Here is a 6,219-nt window from a genome sequence, read left to right as displayed (position 1 = left end):
ACAGATGTTCTAGTAAGATATTCTAGTTAACTTGAATGTCTCTCAGCAGATAGGGTATACATTTGTGCTATTAATCTGTGGTGTAGGTAAGCCAAGCAAAAGGACAGCTGTTAAGAAATTTGTAATTAAAACATCCATAATTTGTGTCAAGACAATTAAAGGGCAACAGTGTCATGTCAGGTTTTAAAGCAAAATTATAGCTAATTCCATCCTCTGGTCATTTAGCAAACAACTTTGTAATTTAGCAAATAAGGATAGCCTGTACAGTTTGTCAGCAGGACATCACAGAACTTTTAAAGCATTTTGTTATTATTATTATTTTTTATTTTTATTTTTAACTCTGTCAACCTCTTGTAACTTGTTCAAAACAGTGCATCAAAGAATAACTCTGATATTGAAAAGACTACTCATATTAGAAGCTTTGTACCAAAATAGCATACTAATATGGTTCTATATCCAAAGATATATTTTATGTTGTTTATATCTAGAGAATGTCTGTCTGGGCACCCAACAGCTTATGTACTTTAGCAGTTTATTTCATGCTCAGTACATAGTGTATTAGTGTAAATAAACTGATTAAACAGCAATAGCTTGGCAAGCAGGAGTTTAAGTTCTATGCTGCATCTTAACTTAAAAACATACCTTGTCCCTTTAAGGATCGAAAGGTAGCACAATGATATTTCCTTCCTAAGTAGCTCAAAGTAAACCTAGTATGGGGTAAGTTGTTCCAGACAATCAAAGCATGAGACAAATCACTGAAGTTATACTCAGTTCTAATATTCTTACTCCTTCACCCCCTTTTACTCTGGCTTCAGTATAATTCCTTTCCTCTTGGATCAGATGTCTGTTGCTAAGAAAACTCAGCAACATTTTGTGCAAAGAAATTTATTTATTCCAAACCTTAGTAATGCTCCCAGGCAGCAGTAGGTTAGTTTCTTGTTATTTATTTTTTTTTCTTTCTGTGTTTGTGATGCTATTCAGATGTCTTTTATCTTCCAGGATCAGAAAACAATCATACACACTGAACTACAGTTACAATGAACTACACTGCATAGCATAAATGGTTTGATTTTAAAATATTTCCTCTGAAGTGTCTTTTGTGGAGCACATTTTTCCCTTTCCTTTTGCCTCTGCCCCTTCTTGTTATAAGCATATTTCTCTATGGAACAAGTTAAGAAGGAAAGGAGAGAGAAGTTACATTAATTCAGTGAAATGCAACATTTCAGGGGAAATTTGGAGTGTAAAGGATCTGAACTTCTACTTGCATTAGCTATCATGTAGTCCTATGGTCAAGGCTTGTTTGAAGGTATTGTATCATTTTGAAAGAGCATTTTGTTCTTTTAATCACTTTCATGCTCCTGTATACCATCAAAAACAACTTGTTATTTCTTCTCAAAGGAAAGGCCCTCATGGGCATTCTATTTGCTTCTTCTCTTCAATTGTTTAGTGATTGTAAAAATTAGTGTCCGTAGTTTGGACATTTCTTTCATAAGCATTTCTCAGATAAACCTTTAATTTCTCATTACTTCAGTAACTGGTTTTAAAAGTCTGGCAATTAGGCGTTGAGGAGGGGGATCTAAATCATTTCTGAGCATGCTTGTGCCAAGCAGAGAGTAATGGTGGTGTCATAATTCTTTGAAGGAATACCTCTGAGATCGACCTACATGGACAAAAATAAAGCATTCTGTTTAAAGACAATGGTAAAACTAATTCCCATCTTCACTGTCAAGACAGATACATGTAAGCAAATGGAAATCTTTTCAAGCATACTAGGAAAAAAATGTTTACTAAGGAGGACAGAGTGGAAGAATTCATGCCAGTTGTAGTGGAAAGGCAGGTGATTAAACCAATCATAATTACTTTAGTTAATTGACAGATTAAACAAAGGACAGAGATGGGCTTAGAATGAAATGATACGTATTTACTGTTTATGCAACAAACCCTGCAATTTTAGTCTTTATTTAGTGTTTCAACTAGTGACTCTTCTCACTGGTAATTTTAGGCCTGTAATTAACAGCAGATTACATAGGAATCTAAAAGACTTCTTGATGGCATTTTTTGCAATGATTGCTATTGGGGTGGGCGCAATAAATCATTCTCCTTTGCTTTTATTCCTTATGAATACATGCTTTTGGTTACACACATCTCTGGAGATCAGGTGTGTTACATATGAATGCTGCTTAACACTAACAAAGGCTATCCTTGCTAAAGGATATCCAGCTATTCTTGGCTGAGCCTCTTTATTTTGTTGGCTGATCTGTGCTAGTTCTTGTGCAGCCAACTGCTGGCAGGGTCTGGGCAGGGAGCTGCAGGGTAACCCTCATGGGAGGACGCCATGAGATGCCTGTGACAGTCACAAACAACCCCAAATGGCTCTGATGCCAATGGGAAGAGCCCTGTGGCCCACTGGGACTCCCTGGTGCCTTGTCCCTGAAACATTTAAGAGCCAAAGCCACTGCAGGGAGGGGACTTGTGAGAAGACGGGTGAAGAAAGCGGAGGGGACACAGAGGGGCTGTTGCTGGGGACATGGCTGGAGACATACTGTGGGAAGGGACACCCCCAAGGTGGGGGAGGGGTGATGGACTGAAATTAGTCTGGGGAAGGGGCACAAAAGGTGTTTTCCTAAATGATTCTTTATTTATTTGTGTCGTTGTTGGATTATTTTTTCCCTCAATACCTGAATCAGTCAGTTAAAAATGTCTTTTTAACTGTCAGTAATTTAAATTAAGAAAAATTCCCCAAATTGGTACTGTTTTGGCCATGATACTGACTGCCTCAAAATAAAAAGAAGATAGGGCAAAAAGAACGGAGGTCACAAAAGGTGCTAATAATCCACGAGAACAACATAGTTAATTTTTGCACTTGTTTTTTCCTGTCCCCATACAAAAACAGAACAAAACAAAAATCCAGTGTACTTACTGGAAACACTAAGCTTCAAAAATCACCATTTTTTTTTTTTTTTTTTTTTTTTTGGTGTGTGTTGCTACAGACCACTCAGACCTAGCCTATTGTCTCTTACAGAACAAGGTCACAGCCAACAGGTGCTTAACAAATCTCTCTCCAGCAAAGGCATGCATCCATCTATTTTGCTACTCCTTTCTCACCTTTCAGCATGTAACTTATTTCCTCTGGCCCTCCTTTCTTTCCCTGTTTCTTATTCTTAATTCTCTTGTCTATCAGCAGATTTCTTCCCCTTAATCCATACCAGCTATGTCCCTTCAATTCCTTCCTTCTTTCCTTTCTCAGCCCTATCACCAGTTCCTCTCCCTCTTATCTGCAGTAATGATGGTATTTTAAAAAATAAAGAAATAAATTACCTTCATTCTCAATCCTTGCATCTTCTCAGACTCCTCAAATGCTCCTTAGCTGGAAATGGGACAGATACATCTCGTCGTGAGCCTTTTAAAAGGGATAGAGTAATTGCTGAACCTGTTCTTAGTCACTTGTCTTGCTTCTTGCTTTCCTCCTTCTTTCTCCCCCTTTTGCTTTGTCAAAAGGAACCTCCATGATTTAAAAATAAAGGCAGAAATTTCACCTTAATTACCTATTTTGGGGTTGACTAGAACGATCTGAATATGTAAAATACCAGCTAGTGACATTGGATGGAAAAAGGACATGCAATACAGATTGGAGAGGAGGTTCCAATGTCTGCCTGGAGAGAGTAATAATTTTGCCCATGCTTAGTTACTTGGTTTTAATGCAGATCTTGGCTGAACTTTTGCTGCTGTGGCCAGTTCCTTGTATTAAATGAATTGCCTCGGGCAGGGGCATTGCATGGTGAATGACACTCTCTAGCCAGCAGAACACCATTCCCCTCTGCACATTCATTAGCTACCTGCACCTAAAGAATCTCATTTTGTATTTCCTCAGTGGTCATATTTCAATTTCCTGTCTTTCCCTTCTTCTGAGAAGGAATAATAACCCTGAAAGTACTGTTTAAAAGTAATGATATGATTTTTTTTTTTTTCCTCTTCCCCTTCTCTGATTGGACATATTGAACAATATGTCCAACATGAATTATGCATATATTCTAGGGAAAACAAACAAGCAAACAAAAACCCACAGAAAAATGGCACTGATGTCATGGCTGCTGACTTGTGAAATAATTACTTGCAACAGCTTTTGTTAAAGCCCTAGTGCACTGTGTGCTAGTAAAACAAATTAAGCCAGAGTAACATGCTTCCACACAGAAAACAATGGAAGTGGGTGAAAACACGGTCTTCTTTGAGGCTGCTCTCATAAAGAATCTGCTGAAAAAAAAAAAAAAAAAAGATTACACAGTGGTTTTTAAGCCTTACTTTCCACCAAGTCAGTAAGAGCTTTTTGGCATGAAGGTCCTGAGCTGTCACCTGATGTCAATTTAAAGAGACGTGATTACCCACAAAGTGAAAAATAATGTGCCATTATTCCCTGAGGTATAAACTCTGGCAGAAATCAGAAGAGAGGAGAGAAAAGGGGGCTATTGTAGGGTGGACAGAGCACAGTGCTGACAGTGGAGGAGATGAAGTGAAGTTGACAGAGTTTCATTTCAGAGTTGGCTGTGCTGATATGGCTTTGGTAGTTCCGTCTCAATCCCAGCTGTCAGTTCCCTTCTGCTCCTTTCATCAGTGAGTTCTGAGATTGTCTCTCTTATGTTCTCCTTTGCTTCAAGCCCCCATTTACAATTAATACTTTAAATTAGCTCTTTACTATATTTTATTTCAAAATTTCAAGAAATAGGGTACAAGGATCACCATTATTTAATGGACACATTTATTTATTTATTTATTTTTATTTATTATTTTTTATTTTTTTTTTTCATTAGCTTAAGAAGAATGATTTTTTATTGGGGGATATCATTCTCTTTTCAATGTTCTTCTTCTCGTCTCTTTCTCCCCATATCTTTCTGTGTTACTACTTTATAAGTTATAAACAACATTCCTGTTGCAAGAAAGTTAGTTACTGGTTATATTCTGGGCTGGCATTGAGAAAACATATAAGGAAGCAGATGTGAAGAAAAGAAAGTCTGAGGATTAAATATCGTTACAAAAAAAAATACAAAAACCAGGACCCTTAAAATACTACCATCTCTGCCCTCCTCGTCACCCCCATTCTGTTATAAATGCTGTCTTGAATACATCAGTAATGAGTAAATTTATCTGTGACAAACTCTGGATGCAACAGGAAATTTTCAAATGGAAACCTAGTATTGTTATATTTAACTAAAGACCTTTGTATCCCTTTTAAAAATAAAATAATAAAATAAAGAATTCCATGAGATACTACCATGTGAAATAACCTTTTATCTTGCAGTCATCAATGTACTTACCTATCAATCTGCCGTTTTGCCAGAAAATAGCATGGCCATTCTCTTTTAAACATCAGAGGAAATGTAAGTGAGTAAGGTTGTTCTTCCTATCTTTAATTCAGGATCTTTGTGCATCACTCGATTACAGCTTTTTTCACAGATTCATGTAAGGTAGAAGTTTCACATGTTAATTCTACAGATTTGTGCTCTCCAATATACTGGAAAGAAGAAATAATATTCCACTTATGTATGTCATTCCTGTAGACATGGGTATCAACTACTGTGCTAAACAGAAGCAGTTTTAGATCATCCTGATGGCAAACATACATTTTATTTTATTATTTTATTATTTTTTTTTACATGAGATGAATGTTATTATTTGACAAGGCTAAGAGAGGTGTAAAACAAACTCTTGTTTATAAAGGGTGATATAGCACATGGAATTCTGGTGAGGCTACCTGCCTCGAAATTTAATGTGGACAATCTGTTCATTTTCTCTTTTTATTTTGAAGTTGTTTAGCCTGAAAGTTTCATCTGATTATAAAGCTGAGTTAATGGTCTTGCATATTCTCTTCTGTCAATCATAAAGTATGGGTAAACAGAGGCTAATAATAGTCTTGTCTTTCTATAGTTCTTCTGAACCCTTGAAAGAGTTCAGATTTTCCACTGGCATTCTTAGTGCTTGAGTTATATTGAGACAGTGTGCAATGAAGTGATGAAGTGTTATTATTATTATTAGCTGTAACTTTTATGTCTTGTTTTTATAAATTTGATAGGAAAACTTTTTTAACCAGTGTTGCCAAGGGGAGAATTTGACCTGTTTTTTTTTTTTTTTTTTTTTTTTTTTTTTTTCCGTCTATTAAAGACAGAATTCTCATTAAGTGCCTGATATTTTTACTTCTGAAGCATCTTGGTGTTCCTGGAAGCATAT

The 6,219-nt window shown here is 36.4% G+C and overlaps 1 long non-coding RNA gene across 1 annotated transcript; it reads right to left on the bottom strand.

The window, feature by feature from the left end:
• Window positions 1-303: 303 nt before the first annotated feature.
• LOC140001891 (uncharacterized) lies at window positions 304-4,317 on the bottom strand. The gene is made up of 2 exons (XR_011807602.1): window positions 3,319-4,317; window positions 304-1,660 (listed from the first exon to the last, which is right to left on the bottom strand). It is a non-coding gene; the product is annotated as an uncharacterized lncRNA (long non-coding RNA).
• Between the last annotated feature and the right edge of the window lie 1,902 nt (window positions 4,318-6,219).

Source organism: Anas platyrhynchos, chromosome 2, assembly GCF_047663525.1.
Source record: "Anas platyrhynchos isolate ZD024472 breed Pekin duck chromosome 2, IASCAAS_PekinDuck_T2T, whole genome shotgun sequence".
Lineage (NCBI taxonomy): Eukaryota > Metazoa > Chordata > Aves > Anseriformes > Anatidae > Anas > Anas platyrhynchos.
The sequence above is the reverse complement of the archived record's forward strand: the minus strand, read 5'-3'. Positions and strand labels throughout refer to the sequence as shown.